The sequence below is a fragment of the Ambystoma mexicanum genome, chromosome 5p, assembly GCF_040938575.1.
Source record: "Ambystoma mexicanum isolate Mex_15411 chromosome 5p, UKY_AmexF1_1, whole genome shotgun sequence".
NCBI classification, from domain to species: Eukaryota; Metazoa; Chordata; class Amphibia; order Caudata; family Ambystomatidae; genus Ambystoma; species Ambystoma mexicanum.
In genome coordinates, this window is record NC_090930.1 from 1,019,597,619 (window position 1) to 1,019,617,610 (window position 19,992).

Genomic DNA, 19,992 nt, shown 5'->3' on the forward strand with positions numbered 1-19,992 from the left:
GCGGGCATTTGATCGTGTCCTGCACTGAGAGGCCAACTGACACCTGTCCCTGAAGGCAAAATGGCGGCGGACGCCCCCCAACGGGGTGTGCCAGAGGCTTTGCTCCGCGGTAATTTGGAAATCTCAGTCACCATCTTCAAGTGGACAGTCAGTGCCTATGCCACGCCGGGGCGATGCCGAAGGCTGCTTAGCCATGATTATATCGTGCAGTCGCTCTATGAGGGGTTCTGCACACCTGCGTCACACCTGTAAAGCCTGTCAGGGTCACTCGCCCATAACATTGGGTGAACAGTTAAACATTTGTGAATGGACAACCTCTACAACTAAAAGCTCCCTGCCCCATCAACAGGCCTATACTTATAAAATGCAATATTTAAGAGGGTGTCAGAAGAGGAATGTCCATGAGAATTCCGAATGGAAGAATAGACAGGAGTATGCGCGCACATTGGCTAATGCCTGCGCCTGAAAGGGAATGGCAGAGATGTACATTTTAATACTATTAAGCTGGTCCGATAGCACAGCGAGTAGAGCGCTCGCTTTGACATCTGTGCAGAGACTGCTGACACAGGTTCGCCAAACTCAGCCTTTCATCCTTCTGAGGTCGATAAATGAGCACCACACACCGTGGGTAATAATAACCAGTGCTCAGATACCTGAGGGTTCGTAGCGCTATATAAATGCAAACTTATTATTATTATTAAAAATGCAACTAAAAACCATTAGAAAAATGAGACTTTCTCATCCCAACCAAGTGATTGCATTCGCCTGTTTTTGTCAATCGCAGCCACACATATTTTATTTGGCAGCGGTCCATTCAATTTGCTATCTTTATTAAAGACGTTGACATCCAATCTAACTCACATTGTATTCAAGTAATGGAAAATGCAGGCTGCCAATTGCGCCTCCGCATATCGAAGCTCTTTTGTCAAGGCGGAGAGTGTTCTTAAAAGCATCCATTCCTCGCTTGAGATACAATCTGACAAGTGGCATGGCATTTTAAACCAAAAACATGTATAGAGAGAATGTACTAAACCGTAAAGCAACTTACCCTGCAAGTGGAAGCCCAAGCTGTCCTGACAGGATGCTTATGGAGCGCTGGCCAGGGATCCCTCACAGCTGCCGGACCCGCGGAGGCCCCTCGCTGTCCAGGTGCTGCTCCCGCCCGTTCAAGTTACTGCGAGCAGAGGCTCTGCCTGGGACAGAACGCAGCACCATACCGGCAGGGCTCACATAAAAAGCGCGCCCTGGGGCTTCCCACCTTCTGACGTCACGCGGAGCACGTACCGTCACGCCAGGCGCGGCCTCTCCCGGCTCACCCACTGCCACTGCGCAAGGCATGAAAGGGGGAGAGGGCAACGTGAACTAAACTGGAGACCGCACACATTGAGCGGAAAAGTGGCAGTCACAGACGGTCTGCTCCATGTGTGGAAACCGTGCAATTAGTATGACATTTCAAATTCTATCTGTTTGACATTCCGATGTACGCAGTGTATATTGGTGAAATACGTGTAGTGCATTTTGGAAAGGCACGTGTCATGCTTCGCCTGTCATCGGTCATTTTTCAAACTGTGAACCGTATCGGGACGTACTGTTAATATATTGCAGATTGAAAGTGAACAGCGAAATGTTTCCATGCCTACTCCCTTAACTTGAACAAAGGAAGTTTTAGGAAAAGGGATTATTGAGTGAGTTCAGCACATGTTAGTAGTGGTGAACTGACATGAATGCAGTTTATGGTTTGAAACACCTCTTTAGTGATGGAGCCAGCCGGTTTCTCATTTTCAAGTTTTCTCTTTACCCAATAGCCAGTGTAGCATACCCAGTATTGCCAAAGGTGGCTTTGCATAGGATCTTTTCTAGCCAGGGGACAAGTCCTAAAAATTAAAGTGGGGGAACTCATCAACAAACGCAATGGGATGTGACATCTCCAGAAATGAGCATATTAAGGTGAAATAGGCACATTTCATTAAATTGACTTGGCATAACCACCCAAATTTCCAGGACAAATGGCATTTTCCTTTCATAAAATAAACACACACACAAAACCAAGAGAGGATATTTTCTTCTAATAGTGTTTTTGAAAACTTTAAAAGGTGTGCATGTTTTAAACTCCAAGTTTAAAGTTTAAACACAAATGTTTTCCCTGGGTCTTGGAGTACCGAAATGAGACATTTCACCTTTAGTTGTTTGCTATTTTTCCTCAGGTTATATAGTGCAGTGGTGAAGTCTCTGGCCTACAAACCTGACGACTGCAGTTTGATCCTTGAGGTCAGTTTTAATTCATAAATTCGAAGAGGATATTCAATGTTTCTCATTTTAGCTTGGGGGGAACGAGTCCACCCTCTGAATAAAGTGGGTGTACTCCGTCCCCCTGCGTGTACCCTCGACTTGAGCACTGTTTCTAGCCCAGAGTTACAAAAACATACTGTCCCTGTATCACATAAACAAACATGGAAAACGTGTTTGCTCCATGTCTAGTAGAGATGCTGAATAATCCCAGTCACAGCCCTTCAGGAGGAGTAACGCCGGATAAGATATTGTGTAGCACAGTAGTTTGCAGTAAGGAATACATATTTAAAAAGAAAAACACTCTTTATTTAAGCTCACACATTAACATTTAGCCAGACAATAAAAGAAACATAGGGTTTCTAAGCCTAACCGTTATGGGGTTATCAATATTAAGAGGTGTACTCTGGCCCGGTTACACTCACACTGTTTTGACAGGATCTGTGTGATTTATTCGCGGCAAAATTTCCAGCGACAGAAATGTCTGCATTTAAAAGTTACATTTTTTTTCCCGGGTCAGCTGCGGGGGGTGTCCCCCGCAACATCCCGCTCACTATGTGTCCCCCACAACTCCCACTCACTATACTGTAAAGTATGGTGAACAGGATGTTGCGGGGGACACCCCTGCATCCCCCGCAGCCTTTTTATTTATTTTTTTACCAACCCCACTAAAACATACACATCACCAAAGGTTCGAACTTTTAGTAGTTAGAACTTTTGGTGGTATGCTTTTTAGGTCTTTTAGTGGGGTCGGTAATTTTAACTCAGTCATTTCGTCCTATGCCGTTTTTTGACAGGCCCTACAGGCTGGCCTTTGTGTTCGCCACCCATCCTGCTATTCCGCTCCTGATGAGTCTATGAAGGAGCGAGCCCTCCGCCTTAGAGGTGCCACACAGGTGTTTGCCGCCCTGGACTGAGCATTGCCAGAGAGGGTGCTTTGGTGCTTGGATGCTGCTATACCTTGATGGCGGCTTTTGGCCCGTGGGTATAGTCAGTACTCACCGCACAAGCTCCATGTCTGAGGCACATGCACCCAGATTGTGTGTCTCCATTTCCACCAGCAATGGGTCATGCTTGGGAGCCCATGAGATAACTCAAGTGTATTATTTAATTGAATATATTGCACTCCAAGAAATAATCCCTGGTGTGAATATTGCTTTGCACTGAAATAGCAAGTGGTTAGTGTTCAGCAGGCAAAACAAAATAGAAAAATATGTTATGTTGTATGCTTTAGTGAAAATCAAAAATGAAATGCAAAGGAGCTTCTGTATTCAGGCTGTCATGAGAAAAGGGAACAGGGTGACTTCTGTGCTTCTTGAATTTTAGTATTCCCTAGTGAAATGATGTACAGAAAGGAATGTACCGGATTCACTACTCTGAGGCGGTAAGTAGCCATGTATGCAACTTTATTAAACAGTGGGACGGCACATCGCTTCCCCCCATTAACTTCAGTCCCCTGCCCCACTCGTCATTTCATCCAACATTCTACGTTCCTAGTTCCACACTTGCGGTGCCTGCGGGTGTAGGAACTAATACCACAATACAACACATCCCTCTCCCCATAGATATATAAACAAAACAAAAGTGAGAACAATGTAAATAGTAAGCAAATTCATATTAAACGAACCGCAATAATATAACATGAAGAATGAATGCTCTAACACACAACAGGGTCCTAGGACACTTCCTTACTTCACAACATAGTTCTTGGACCAAACAGGTGGTCTGCAAATTCTGCTCCCTGCAATAGAATCATTAACACTATTTCCTCCTCCATCATGCTTTCCTCTTGTATGCAACCATCACCACATCCACTGGTGCAAGGCATCCACTTATGTTTCTCCCTTCAATAACTACTTCATCCACATCTTCCTTCTTTCACGAATATCCAAATCCATCCTTTCACCACTCCAATTCCACCCACTCAACCTACTCATATTCCACACAGTCCCATTGTAATAGGTTTTTGAGAAGCCACCCTCAACACGGGGAGTTCCTTCCGTCCCCACTCAAGTGGTTATGCAACAAACTGCTTACCAGATTCTTTTTTTTAGCCCTATCTCAGACACATATCATGCCCCTTGGATCCCTCTCCCCTGAGCTACCAATGAGCCAAGAACCAGGCCGGTGTACAGGAAATATATTGGTATTTATTTCAATTAAAAGTAATAGAAATTAGCACGAAAATGTCAAAACACATTTTATCCGTGGTACAACACAATCAACTTCTCTCAGCATAAACAAATCACAACAGTGAAATTAAAAAGAACACAGTCACAATCCTTACTTTCTGCAAATTTCACTTCACGAAATAATTACACTGATCAATGACAAAGGCTATTATGTACTGTTGTGTGATTTTGATTTTCCTGCAGGCTTAAAAGGCTAGCAGTAGGATTTCAAGATTGGTTCAAATACATATGGCAATTATGATTTCGCCCACACTTTTGGTTTAAAATAAACACATGGGGGCCGATTCATGGAACAAACGTGCGCCGAAAATCTTTGCGCAAGCAGGCGCAAGCGCAAAAAAACAGGCGCACGCGCACGCGTGGGATTCATGGAAGTCCCTGCGCGTGTTTACCTCGGGATGTGCGCTAAACCCGTGCATGGCGCACAAGTCACTGCAACATCCCGAAAGGCGTGCGCGACGCGCACAGTGAAAGCGCACTACCTCGGCGCATACACCAGAAAGTGGGCGGGACACGGGGCGTAACGCGCGGAATGGGGAACAACGCGCGAAAATAAGGGCGTAACTGGGGATGTACTGCAGGGAAGCAGACGGAACGCCCACACGCACTCGAACCACACATATTCATGGAATCGAATAGGGCAAAGCCACGCACAGCCAAAGAAACGCACAAGCTGAAACACGTCCGCCACACGAAGGCAGGCGGTAGAGTCCCAGCGCATCACAAAAGTGGCAACATACAGCAATTGGGCCTGTGCGAGCGAGGCACGTGTATTGCGGGGGTGCGCGGGAAGTAACACACATGATTGAGCGGGGTACATGTATTTCGGGGGTGTGCGGGAAGTTACACACGCGATTGAGCGGGGTACGTGTACATCGGGGGTGCGCGGGAAGTTACACACGCGATTGAGCGGGGTACGTGTATTTCGGGGGCGCGCGGGAAGTTACACATGCGATTGAGCGGGGTACGTGTATTTCAGGGGCGCGCGGGAAGTTACACACGCGATTGAGCGGGGTACGTGTATTTCGGGGGCGCGCGGGAAGTTACACACGCGATTGAGCGGGGTACGTGTATTTCGGGGGTGCGCGGGAAGTTACACACGTGATTGAGCGGGGTATGTGTATTTCGGGGGTGCGCGGGAAGTTACACACGCGATTGAGCGGGGTACGTGTATTTCGGGGGTGCGTGGGAAGTTACACACGCGATCACATCAGGGTACGTGTATTCCAGGGGTGCGCGGGAAGTTCCACATGCAATTCCATCAGGGCATGTGTATTACATGGGTGCGCGGGAAGTTCCACACGCGATCTCATCAGGGTACGTGTATTACAAGGGTGCGCGGGGAGCACCACACGTGAATAGCATGTGTGGGTCCTCCCTGGTGTTCCCTCTACACCCTCCACGGCCCCTGCAGGTGGCTCACACCACAGGGGCCTACCCTGCACATGTCCTGCAGGCACCCCATCCACCATGGCCATGCCCCCCAGCCAACCCACATGTCAACTTGCACTACTGCCCACCAACGCATGTCCCCCTGCACCCCCAGCCACCAGGGGCACCCTCCACCAGGCCCCCACCCATGTCTCCCACCACCCCCACCCCCCAGCCACCAGGGGCAGCCTCCACCAGGCTCCCACCCATGTCTCCCACCACCCCCATCCCCCAGCCACCAAGGGCAGCCTCCACCAGGCCCCCACCCATGTCTCCCACCACCCCCACCCCCCAGCAGTGCAGGGGCACCCTCTACCAGGCCCCCACCCATGTCTCTCACCACCCCCACCCCCCAGCCACCAGGGGCAGCCTCCACCAGGCCCCCACCCATGTCTCCCACCACCCCCACCCCCCAGCACTGTGGGGCACCTGCCAGCATGCCCCCACCCATGACTCCCACCACCCCCACCCCCCAGCAGTGCAGGGGCACCCACCACCAGGCCCCCAACCATGTCTCCCACCACCCCCACCCCCCAGCCACAAGGGGCAGCCTCCACCAGGCCCCCACCCATGTATCCCAGCACCCCCACCCCCCAGCCACCAGGGGCAGCCTCCACCAGGCCCCCACCCATGTCTCCCACCACCCCCACCCGCAGGCAGTGCAGGGGCAGCCTCCACCAGGCCCCCACCCATGTCTCCCACCACCCCCACCCCCCAGCACTGTGGGGCACCTGCCAGCAGGCCCCCACCCATGTCCAACTCATGTTCCCCACCACCCACACCCCCCAGCACTGTGGGGCACCTGCCAGCAGGCCCCCACCCATGTCCAACTCATGTTCCCCACCACCCCCACCCCCAGCACTGTGGGGCACCTGCCAGCAGGCCCACACCCATGTCCAACTCATGTTCCCCACCACCGCCACCCCCCAGCACTTTGGGGCACCTGCCAGCAGGCCCCCACCCATGTCTCCCACCACCCCCACCCCCCAGCAGTGCAGTGGCACCCACCACCAGGCCCCCACCCATGTCTCCCACCCCCCACCCCCCAGCAGTGCAGGGGCACCCACCACCAGGCCCCCACCCATGTCTCCCAGCACCCCCACCCCCCAGCCACCAGGGGCAGCCTCCACCAGGCCCCCACCCATGTCTCCCACCACCCCCACCCCCCAGCCACCAGGGGCAGCCTCCACCAGGCCCCCACCCATGTCTCCCACCACCCCCACCCCCCAGCAGTGCAGGGGCAGCCTCCACCAGGCCCCCACCCATGTCTCCCAGCACCCCCACCCCCCAGCCACCAGGGGCAGCCTCCACCAGGCCCCCACCCATGTCTCCCACCACCCCCACCCCCCCAGCAGTGCAGGGGCAGCCTCCACCAGGCCCCCACCCATGTCTCCCACCACCCCACCCCCCAGCAGTGCAGGGGCACCCTCCACCAGGCCCCCACCCATGTCTCCCACCACCCCCACCCCCCAGCACTGTGGGGCACCTGCCAGCAGGCCCCCACCCATGTCCAACTCATGTTCCCCACCACCCCCACCCCCCAGCACTGTGGGGCACCTGCCAGCAGGCCCCCACCCATGTCTACCACCACCCCCACCCCCCAGCAGTGCAGGGACACCCACAACCAGGCCCCCACCCATGTCTCCCACCCCTCCACCCCCCAGCAGTACAGGGGCAGCCTCCACCAGGCCCCCACCCATGTCTCCCAGCACCCTCACCCCCAGGCACCAGGGGCAGCCTCCACCAGGCCCCCACCCATGTCTCCCACCACCCCCACCCCCAGTAGTGCAGGGGCAGCCTCCACCAGGCCCCCACCCATGTCTCCCAGCACCCCCACCCCCAGCCACCAGGGGCAGCCTCCACCAGGCCTCCACCCATGTCTCTCACCACCCCCACCCCCCAGCACTGTGGGGCACCTGCCGGCAGGCCCACACCCATGTCCAACTCATGTTCCCCACCACCCCCATCCCCCAGCACTGTGGGGCACCTGCCAGTAGGCTCCCACCCATGTCTGCCACCACCCCCACCCCCCAGCCACCAGGGGCAGCCTCCACCAGGACCCCACCCATGTCTCCCAGCACCCCCACCCCCCAGCCACCAGGGGCAGCCTCCACCAGGACCCCACCCATGTCTCCCAGCACCCCCACCCCCCAGGGGCAGCCTCCACCAGGCCCCCACCCATGTCTCCCAGCACCCCCACCCCCCAGCCACGAGGGGCAGCCTCCACCAGGCCCCCACCCATGTCTCCCACCACCCCCACCCCCCAGCAGTGCAGGGGCACCCACCACCAGGCCCCCACCCATGTCTCCCAGCACCCCCACCCCCCAGCCACCAGGGGCAGCCTCCACCAGGCCCCCACCCATGTCTCCCAGCACCCCCACCCCCCAGGGGCAGCGTCCACCAGGCCCCCACCCATGTTTCCCAGCACCCCCAACCCCCAGCCACCAGGGGCAGCCTCCACCAGGCCCCCACCCATGTCTCCCAGCACCCCCACCCCCCAGCCACCAGGGGCAGCCTCCACCAGGCCCCCACCCATGTCTCCCACCACCCCCACCCCCCAGCACTGTGGGGCACCTGCCAGCAGGCCCACACCCATGTCCAACTCATGTTCCCCACCACCCCCACCCCCCAGCACTGTGGGGCACCTGCCAGCAGGCCCCCACCCATGTCTCCCACCACCCCCATTTATTTATTTATTTATTTATTTATTTATTTAGATTTATATAGCGCGCAAGCAGCCCATGGGCATTGAGGCGCTGTTACTTGTGAGAGCTTAGTTACAGAGGTACAGGAATGGTAGCAGTTGTTGGTACATTATAAGTATTACAGACATAATACAATACTTACAGCTTCTGCGATTGGTCATTACATTCCAGCTTATGCAGTGGGTCAAAATGTATAGTATTCATGCTGATGTGAGGGACCTTATGTGAAGAGGATGGTTTTCATAGCTTTACGGAAGGCGATGAGGGAGGCCTCACCTCGGATAGTGGGGGGTAGGGCATTCCAGTGTGTGGGTGCAAGATATGGGAAGCTGGAACCCCCCGCTCTGGCTCTTTTTACTAGTGGCACATAGAGCATGTTGGTATAGGGTGATCTGGTTGGCCTTGTGGAGGAGACAGGGTGGATCCTTTCGGAGAGGTAAGCGGGAGCAGTGAGGTGAATGCACTTGTGGATCAGTGTAAGAGCTTTGAAGACGATTCTTTCCTTAATTGGGAGCCAGTGGGCTAGTTTTCTGGCCTCCGAGATGTGTTCTCTTTTAGCAATGCCTTGGGCTGCACGGAGAGCACTGTTCTGTATGACTTGTAACCTTTCCAGATTTTTGTTGGAGGTTCCTAGGAAGAGTACGTTGCAGTAGTCTAGCCTGGAGCCAGTGATGGCCCTGGCTATGTTTGTGCAGTTCTCTTTGGAGAGAAAGGGCCTGACTGCGTTGATTAGTTTAGCGTGATATGCAGCTGAGGAGGCTATTGCATTGACTTGTCTCTCCATGGATAGGTTGGAATCCAAATAGACTCCAAGGGTTTTGACTGAGTCGGAGACAGGTATTTTGATGGTGTCGATGGTGAAGTGACTGAATTGGGAGTCTAGATTTCTTAGTGTGTCGGTGGAGCCTACCAGGAGGAGTTCAGTCTTATCGGAATTGAGGCATAGTCCATTGTCTGCCATCCAGGCTTGAATGGTGTTGTAGAGGTTGTTAAGGGTCAAGGAGTCAGTGTCGTAGTTGCCAGTGAGGGTAAGGAGGATCTGGGTATCGTCAGCATAGTTAGTGTATGAGATACCCATAGCGTCGAGGATGAGGAAGAGGGGCCGTGTGAAGATGTTGTACAGGGTGGGAGAAAGGCAGGAGCCTTGGGGCACACCGCAGAGTATGAAGAAGGGTGAGGCGGAGGCTAGGTCAGAGAATACTTGCATGGTTCTGTCTTGTAGGAAGGAAGTGATCCATGCAGTGGCGTCAGGGGAGAACTTGGCAGTGGAGGAGAGGTGGTGGCAAAGGACGTCGTGATCCCCCAGCAGTGCAGGTGCACCCACCACCAGGCCCCCACCCATGTCTCCCAGCACCCCCACCCCCCAGCCACCAGAGGCAGCCTCCACCAGGCCCCCACCCATGTCTTCCACCACCCCCACCCCCCAGCAGTGCAGGGGCAGCCTCCACCAGGCCCCCACCCATGTCTCCCAGCACCCCCACCCCCCAGCCACCAGAGGCAGCCTCCACCAGGCCCCCACCCATGTCTCCCACCACCCCACCCCCCCAGCAGTGCAGGGGCAGCCTCCACCAGGCCCCGACCCATGTCTCCCACCACCCCCACCCCCCAGCAGCGCAGGGGCACCCTCCACCAGGCCCCCACCCATGTCTCCCACCACCCCACCCCCCAGCAGTGCAGGGGCAGCCTCCACCAGGCCCCCACCCATGTCTCCCAGCACCCCCCCCCCCAGCCACCAGGGGCAGCCTCCACCAGGCCCCCACCCATGTCTCCCACCACCCCCACCCCCACCCCCCAGCAGTGCAGGGGCACCCTCCACCAGGCCCCCACCCATGTCTCCCACCACCCCCACCCCCCAGCAGTGCAGGGGCAGCCTCCACCAGGCCCCCACCCATGTCTCCCAGCACCCCCACCCCCCAGCCACCAGGGGCAGCCTCCACCAGGCCCCCACCCATGTCTCCCAACCGCCCCCACCCCCAGCAGTGCAGGGCAGCCTCCACCAGGCCCCCACCCATGTCTCCCAGCACCCCCACCCCCCAGCCACCAGGGGCAGCCTCCACCAGGCCCCCACCCATGTCTCCTAGCACCCCCCAGCAGTGCAGGGGCAGCCTCCACCAGGCCCCCACCCATGTCTCCCACCACCCCCACCCCCAGCAGTGCAGGGGCACCCACCACCAGGCCCCCACCCATGTCTCCCAGCACCCCCACCCACCAGCCACCAGGGGCAGCCTCCACCAGGCCCCCACCCATGTCTCCCAGCACCCCCTCCCCCCAGCCACCAGGGGCAGCCTCCACCAGGCCCCCACCCATGTCTCCCAGCACCCCCACCCCCCAGCCACCAGGGGCAGCCTCCACCAGGCCCCCACCCATGTCTCCCACCACCCCCACCCCCCAGCAGTGCAGGGGCAGCCTCCACCAGGCCACCACCCATGTCTCCCACCACCCCCACCCCCCAGCACTGTGGGGCACCTGCCAGCAGGCCCCCACCCATGTCCAACTCATGTTCCCCACCACCCCCACCCCCCAGCACTGTGGGGCACCTGCCAGCAGGCCCACAGCCATGTCCAACTCATGTTCCCCACCACCCCCACCCCCCAGCACTGTGGGGCACCTGCCAGCAGGCCCCCACCCATGTCTCCCACCACCCCCACCCCCCAGCAGTGCAGGGGCACCCACCACCAGGCCCCCACCCATGTCTCCCAGCACCCCCACCCCCCAGCCACCAGGGGCAGCCTCGACCAGGCCCCCACCCATGTCTCCCAGCACCCCCACCCCCCAGCCACCAGGGGCAGCCTCCACCAGGCCCCCACCCATGTCTCCCACCACCCCCACCCCCCAGCAGTGCAGGGGCACCCACCACCAGGCCCCCACCCATGTCTCCCAGCACCCCCACCCCCCAGCCACCAGGGGCAGCCTCCACCAGGCCCCCACCCATGTCTACCAGCACCCCGACCCCCCAGCCACCAGGGGCAGCCTCCACCAGGCCCCCACCCATGTCTCCCACCACCCCCACCCCCCAGCAGTGCAGGGGCAGCCTCCACCAGGCCCCCAACCATGTCTCCCACCACCCCACCCCCCAGCACTGTGGGGCACCTGCCAGCAGGCCCCCACCCATGTCCAACTCATGTTCCCCAACACCCCCACCCCCCAGCACTGTGGGGCACCTGTCAGCAGGCCCACACCCATGTCCAACTCATGTTCCCCACCACCCCCGCCCCCCAGCACTGTGGGGCACCGGCCAGCAGGCCCCCACCCATGTCTCCCACCACCCCCACCCCCCAGCAGTGCAAGGGCACCCACCACCAGGCCCCCACCCATGTCTCCCAGCACCCCCACCCCCCAGCCACCAGAGGCAGCCTCCACCAGGCCCCCACCCATGTCTCCCAGCACCCCCACCCCCCAGCCACCAGGGGCAGCCTCCACCAGGCCCCCACCCATGTCTAACACCACCCCCACCCCCCAGCAGTGCAGGGGCAGCCTCCACCAGGCCCCCACCCATGTCTCCCACCACCCCCACCCCCCAGCCACCAGGGGCAGCCTCCACCAGGCCCCCACCCATGTCTCCCACCACCCCCACCCCCCCAGCAGTGCAGGGGCAGCCTCCACCAGGCCCCCACCCATGTCTCCCACCACCCCCACCCGCTGGCAGTGCAGGGGCACCCTCCACCAGGCCCCCACCCATGTCTCCCACCACCCCCACCCCCCAGCACTGTGGGGCACCTGCCAGCAGGCCCCCACCCATGTCTCCCACCACCCCCACCCCCCAGCAGTGCATGGGCACCCTCCACCAGGCCCCCACCCATGTCTCCCACCACCCCACCCCCCAGCAGTGCAGAGGCAGCCTCCACCAGGCCCCCACCCATGTCTCCCAGCACCCCCACCCCCCCAGCCACCAGGGGCAGCCTCCTCCAGGCCCCAACCCATGTCTCCCACCACCCCCACCCCCCAGCAGTGCAGGGGCAGCCTCCACCAGGCCCCCACCCATGTCTCCCAGCACCCCCACGCCCCAGCCACCAGGGGCAGCCTCCACCAGGCCCCCACTCATGTCTCCCAGCACCCCCACCCCCCAGCCACCAGGGGCAGCCTCCACCAGGCCCCCACCCATGTCTCCCAGCACCCCCACCCCCCAGCAGTGCAGGGGCAGCCTCCACCAGGCCCCCACCCATGTCTCCCACCACCCCCACCCCCCAGCAGTGCAGGGGCACCCACCACCAGGCCCCCACCCATGTCTCCCAGCACCCCCACCCTCCAGCCACCAGGGGCAGCCTCCACCAGGCCCCACCCATGTCTCCCAGCACCCCCACCCCCCAGCCACCAGGGGCAGCCTCCACCAGGCCCCCACCCATGTCTCCCAGCACCCCCACCCCCCAGCCACCAGGGGCAGCCTCCACCAGGCCCCCACCCATGTCTCCCACCACCCCCACCCCCCAGCAGTGCAGGGGCAGCCTCCACCAGGCCCCCACCCATGTCTCCCACCACCCCCACCCCCCAGCACTGTGGGGCACCTGCCAGCAGGCCCCCACCCATGTCCAACTCATGTTCCCCACCACCCCCACCCCCCAGCACTGTGGGGCACCTGCCAGCAGGCCCACACCCATGTCCAACTCATGTTCCCCACCACCCCCACCCTCCAGCACTGTGGGGCACCTGCCAGCAGGCCCCCACCCATGTCTCTCACCACCCCCACCCCCCAGCAGTGCAGGGGCAGCCTCCACCAGGCCCCCACCCATGTCTCCCACCACCCCCATCCCCCAGCCACCAGGGGCAGCCTCCACCAGGCCCCACCCATGTCTCCCACCACCCCCACCCCCCAGCAGTGCAGGGGCAGCCTCCACCAGGCCCCCACCCATGTCTCCCACCACCCCCACCCCCCAGCACTGTGGGGCACCTGCCAGCAGGCCCACACCGATGTCCAACTCATGTTCAGTACCACCCCCACCCCCCAGCACTGTGGGGCACCTGCCAGCAGGCCCCCACCCATGTCTCCCACCACCCCCACCCCCCAGCAGTGCAGGGGCACCCACCACCAGGCCCCCACCAATGTCTCACAGCACCCCCACCCCCCAGCCACCAGGGGCAGCCTCCACCAGGCCCCCACCCATGTCTCCCAGCACCCCCACCCCCCAGCCACCAGGGGCAGCCTCCACCAGGCCCCCACCCATGTCTCCCACCACCCCCACCCCCCAGCAGTGTAGGGGCACCCACCACCAGGCCCCCACCCATGTCTCCCACCACCCCCACCCCCCAGCCACCAGGGGCAGCCTCCACCAGGCCCCCACCCATGTCTCCCACCACCCCCACCTCCCAGTCACCAGGGGCAGCCTCCACCAGGCCCCCACCCATGTCTCCCAGCACCCCCACCCCCCAGCAGTGCAGGGGCACCCTCCACCAGGCCCCCACCCATGTCTCCCACCACCCCCACCCCCCAGCCACCAGGGGCAGCCTCCACCAGGCCCCCACCCATGTCTCCCACCACCCCCACCCCCCAGCAGTGCAGGGGCACCCTCCACCAGGCCCCCACCCATGTCTCCCACCACCCCCACCCCCCAGCACTGTGGGGCACCTGCCAGCAGGCCCCCACCCATGTGCAACTCATGTTCCCCAGCCAACATGTCATCACAATCTAGATCCCTGGTCCCTATGCTCAGCCTCCAAATGCAAAACACCCACCCGAGTATTGCATCCACCCACTCATAAATTGCAATTACATCAAAGAACACCAATTGCAAGTTCCGAAACAAACACATTTCCCTCACATACACCCAATGGGTGTCAGTGAATCTCAAAACCCATATCATGAAATGCATGAAACCAATGAGATACCACACATTGAAGTTCACCAAAAAAAATATGTATTAAAGGAAACATAAATAGAATCAAAAATAAAGAAACAGAATGTGAATGTACAAAAATTAAAAGAAGCATGTCCGTGAAAAAAAGCAAAACCAAAAATAAAATTCCAAAGTAATGGTGTCCAAAGTCAATGTCCACAAAACAAAATCCAATGGGAAATAAAAAAGAAAGCCATTGCTCCATGGTTAAAATGTGAAAAAAAATACAATCCAACAGTGAACTATGTACATGGGAACAAGCCAGGGTCCATTATCCCAACAAAAGAAAGGAAACCTATCTAACTACACTAACTAATAAAATAAACTATATACAAAAATGTGGCCAATGTCCGAAAGGTCCAAATAAAATCAAAACAAAAATGAAACCTAACACTACCTACATAACTATGTACAAGGGCAGCGGGCTAGTTTGACGGCTCACTTGTGGATGTCCCGGGCCAGGGCATCATCGAACTCCTGCTCAATGTCCCGGAGGCGGTCCTCCTCCATGGCCCCGAGGGTCCGCAGGGCCGTCGACATGTCCACCTCCAAACCCCTGCGGATTGCCTCGAGGCACTCGGCCCGCCTCAGGGCCCTCCGCATGGAGTTCTCCGCCCTGACCATTGTGAGCCGTGCCTCTTCCGCCCACTGCCGCTCCGCATCTATGGCGTGGCCCAACTGCTGCCACACGGAAGACACTCTCTGTCCTGGGTCCTCCTGCCCTCCGGCCGATGCCTGCCCCTTCGATGTTGAAGGCCCCGAGCCTTCATGGCTCCCACCACGTTGCTGCTGCTGCTGTGCCTCTGCCCGTGCACTGCCTCCTGCTGCCTGCACATCCTCTGCTGGCTGGGGTGCAGTCGTAGATGTGGCCACCCCTGCTGGACGTCCGACTCCCGACTGTGGCAGGGATGCCTCCTCCACCAGCCTGGCCGCACCGTCAGAGGCAGCTCCACAGGGCACCCAGGTGACTGATGGGTGGGAAGATGGCACGGAGGACGACTGGCACGTAGGGGGTCCAGTTGAGGAGGGGGTCGTAGCAAGCCCCATCAGACGGAGGAATCCGGCCTGTGTGACCTGTCCCAGCAGGCTGACGTGGTCAACGAGCCATTCGAGATGACGTGCAGTCTCCTCATGAAAAGACTGCAGGTCACCTCGCATGGCCCGTTGACGCAACGCCACACCAGTCAGGACAGGCTCAACCCGGACAAGGATAGCCACGTCCGCAGGCAGAGGAAGGCCAGTTGACGTGAGCTCATCCCTGCCTGAAAACGGGTCTGGACGTAGGCATCCCTGCTGGTGCAAAATGATGCAGGGACAGGATCAGGGACAGGATTGCACACAGGCACCTCCGCGGCGGCCTGTGCTGCCTCCTGTCCCTGGTCCTGCACTGCACCACTAGCACCAGTGGGATCCCCACCTCCAGACCCCGTCTCTGGTGCTTGCACGGCCTCCTCCTCCACCAAACCCCCCACCAACCTGGATGACTCCGTGCCATCTTCCCCTGTTGGGCCCTGTGGGGTCCCAGCTGCCCCTTCTGCTGCCGAGGAGTCCAACTCCAACCTCCGCCTCTTGGACCTCCCCCCGGCAGCTGCGGCCTGGGACGCGGCACCGGACTCCTCACTCCCCGACGAGATAACAACATGGGAGGGGAGCCGGGCCTTGCGTCTCCGGCTGGCGGTGGGATCCCCGCCGCTGTGCTCCACAGCACCTTCTCCGCCCTCTTCATCAGTTGACGCTGCAGACAGGGAGAAACAAAACACAGGCATCAGGGCACTGTACAATGGACACATACACACATGACAGTTGTACATGAGTGGCATTGGCAAACCTCAGACATGTCATCACAATCCGCAACACACATGTCATTTCAACTCGCACACATGAGCCATACCACAGCCATATCGCAACTGCCAGCACCATCCATCCACATACAACAGCATGAGCAGGCAAAGGTGAGCCAGACATCACATGCAACACAGGAAGTGCACCACACATGTACACACACCACCACACTTGCATGCATGTGTACACCTCTGCCAAGTGTCGCAGTGTTCAGACGGGCATCCATGTCACATCTGCCAATCAGGCTTCCACATACCGCTGTCCCATGCATCCATGTTGCATCACTGTTGCACCCTTGTCAAATACAGACACATGCACATGTACACAGTGCTGATACATGCAGCCGAAAACAACATACATGCGTGACATCACGGACATGTCTACTTACATACACATTCATCCAAACATGTGTGCCCACACAACTGCATTTGGCATGCAAGCCTACACACACAAGCACCATCCATGTCTCACACATTCCAGCCCTCGCATGTGTTAGCCCCACGGCCCTGTACACCCCAACCCATACTCGACCCCATACAAACAGATGTGCAACCTGCACACTACTGAAAAATCACCACACGCACTGCTCACAATCAGGATGCATGTACACTTACCGCTCGACTCCAGACGGGTCTGCCTCTCAAGGATCTGGACGTGGAGCGCTGGGGATATGCGTTCCAGGACCCTCATCTGTTCTTCCGACAAGTGCCCCCGGCGCCCCTTGGCATCCGCTGCCTTCAAGAGGCGCCGGGCCTTGTTCAGGGTCCTGTACCTGAAGTCCTCCCAGCGCTTCTTGACATGTTGTAAGTCGCGGACTGCCACCCCCTCCGCGTGGATGGCAGTCACGATGTCAGTCCAGATCCGAGTCCGTCCTTCCTTGTCGGCGCGGGAACTTCCGAAGAGGGCATCATACTGCCACAGGACTTGCTCCACCAGGACACCAACTTCGGTGGCACTGAAGCTGGTGCCCCTCTGCCTCTCTGGCCGGGGGTTATCAGTGGTCTCAGATGGTGTTTGCCCCGACATGACAACCCCAGAGGCAGGAGTGGGTGGGCAACTGGGTCCTGGGGCTGGGCTGTGGAGCAATGGAATCCCAGTCGGGAGTCTTCGGTTCCAGCAGGGGTGGTCACAGCAACAGCACCCTTGGCGGATGTGCAGGCAGCAAATGGCAGGGCACGTGGGCAGCAGGCAGTCAGGCAGCAGCAGATGCCAGGTGGGAGCATGCTCGGGGCTCTGGGGGGCAGTAGTTCGGCCTTCTGGGCAGGAGCGTGGTCTTCCGTGTGCTTACGCGTGGCCAGCTTGATACGGAGTGATTTGGCACGTGAAAAATCTGCACGTCAGCGTGTAATTCGAGGAAAGGCCCTTAGCGCGTATGCACGGCAGCACGCATATGCGATTTAATTGGACCAAAGGCCCTTAGCGCGTGAGCGCGTCTGTGACGTGACGCGCGCGGGTGTTTCCCTCATTGCACGTGATGACAGAACACACGTGGATTTCCACCAATCGCGTGTGAAAGTTCCCGCGCACCCCGGAACACACGTACCCAGGCTAATCGTGTGTGGAACTTCCCGCGCACCCCGAAACACACGTACCCAGGCCAATCGCGTGTACGCTCACTCCCCTCCGATCACACGTGATGACACTCGGACGTACAGTCTTACCACGTATCCGAATACGGGAAACCCGCGCACGGCAAAAGACGTGCACAGGCGTCAACGCGTCCGCCCACACGAAGGCAGCCGGAGGCGTCCCCGCGCACAGCATAAAAGTGCGCGCAAACAACAAACGCGTATATACAGCTACGATGAATGCCCCATTTGTCGCTGCACTGATCGTGGGACACCGCAGGAGGAGGAGAATAGCCAGGGCACGCATTTTCGCACCACGGACAAGCCTTTTTGGGATGCCTAACGACCAGGTCTACGGCAGGTATAGGTTTCCACCCCATATCATCCTAGACCTGGTCAGGGAGTGGGAAGATGACCTCACATCCCCCACCCTTTGCTCCCAAGCATTGAGCCCCTTGGAAAAGCTGCTCAATGTCCTGCATTTTTTGGCCACTGGGTCATTTCAGCGGACCACTGCCATAGTGGGGGGGGGTCTCACAGGCCACTCAGTCACGCTGCCTACACCAGGTACTGGCAATCATGACAGCGCGCCCCTCAGTCCGCGGGCACATATACATGCCCAGAACACCCGCAGAAAGGCAGGCCGTTGTCCTGGATTTTTTCAGGGTGGCACACTTCCCCAAAGTGCTCGGTGCCATAGATTGCACCCATGTGGCCCTACGTCCACCTAGGGCCACTGAGCACATCTACCGAAACCGCAAGCACTGGCATTCCATCAATGTACAGGTGGTATGTGATGCAAAGGGAATCATCACCTCTGTCTATGCAAACTACCCTGGCTCCACCCATGACAGTTTCATATACAGAATGTCCGCCCTGAGCCGGGCCCTGGAAGCTGGGCAGCATGGTGACACATGGCTCCTAGGTCAGTACAAATGCCCTTGCACATGCATGCAAGTCACACACAGACAAATATCCAAACCCTAATAATCTCAACTATTATCACCTCCCCAGGGGACAGTGCCTACCCTCTGAGCAACCACATGATGATGCCAATCCGGAACCCCACCACACCACCCCAGGTAAGATACAACGCCGCCCATATTGCAACCAGGGGCATAGTGGAGCGCACATTCGGAGTGCTCAAGTCACGTTTCCGCTCCCTTGACCGCTCTGGTGGGCAACTACTCTATGCACCACCAGTAGTGTGCAGGATCATTGTGGCAGCATGTGTCCTGCACAATGTTGAAACACGGCAGGGCGTCCCGGTGGACATGGTGGTGCCCCCACATCCCCAACCACAGGCACAGGTGCTGCCCATGGGAGGGGACAGGGCACGTGGCGAGGAAGCCCGGACCCAGCTTGTGGCCACATTTTTCACCTAAACTCCCACCCCTGCGGAGTGCACACAGGCCTGGCACATACCAGGTGACAATCGATGATGACAAAGAGACAGTCAACTGTCACAACCCTACCACCCTGAGATAGTTGCCATGGAAGTGCCACATCGTCTGCATCCCTAGCTACTTAAACACAAGCTATCCTGTGTGACCAAAAGGCACACATATGACATATGACATGATATGGCCCATACACAAGTATTTCAAGGCGCAATGAGGCAGGGAGGGGGGAACAAGGAAAGACAGACAACGGTACTACTAGGCCAGGTGTCATTGAGATTGTGCAAGTGCAGGGGTAGGGGGAAGGGAAAAGTGCAAGGGGAAGGGTGGGGGGGAGTCCAGTACAGGGGAAGTAGCCCAAAAAAATAATACATAGGTCGGCTGGTGGCAACTGCAAAGGTAAGTGCAGACAAGTGCTGGGAAGGGAGGGCTGTAGGGATAGAGAGACAGTACTGCAGTGCAGGGGTTGCCAGGGAGGCAGTGCAAGTGGAGAGTGGCTGGGCCAGGGACCGAGGTCGGTGAGAGTGGCCCAGTTGCAGCTCCTGTGCAGTCCCAGTGAAGAATTCTGCAAGGGAGAGGCAGAGAGTAAGCAGAAGCAAAGAGGAAGGTCTTGAGGTGCTTCCAGAACTGGAGATGGTTCCCCTCAAGTTCAAGTCAGGCAGGAAGTCTGTTCCAGGGGGAGGGCCCTGCCGCGGAGAGAAATCTACCCCCAGCTAGTTGCTCTGAGAAGCGGATGACCC

The 19,992-nt window shown here is 58.4% G+C and overlaps 1 protein-coding gene across 1 annotated transcript in view; it reads right to left on the bottom strand.

Moving 5' to 3' along the window:
* LOC138480617 (collagen alpha-1(XXI) chain-like) overlaps nt 1-1,236 on the bottom strand; it is a 703,399-nt gene extending 702,163 nt beyond the window's left edge. The window contains exon 1 of the mRNA XM_069612315.1: nt 1,049-1,236. The gene's annotated coding sequence lies outside the window, so the exon portion shown is untranslated. The remainder of the gene's footprint in view (nt 1-1,048) is intronic.
* Nucleotides 1,237-19,992: the final 18,756 nt, after the last annotated feature.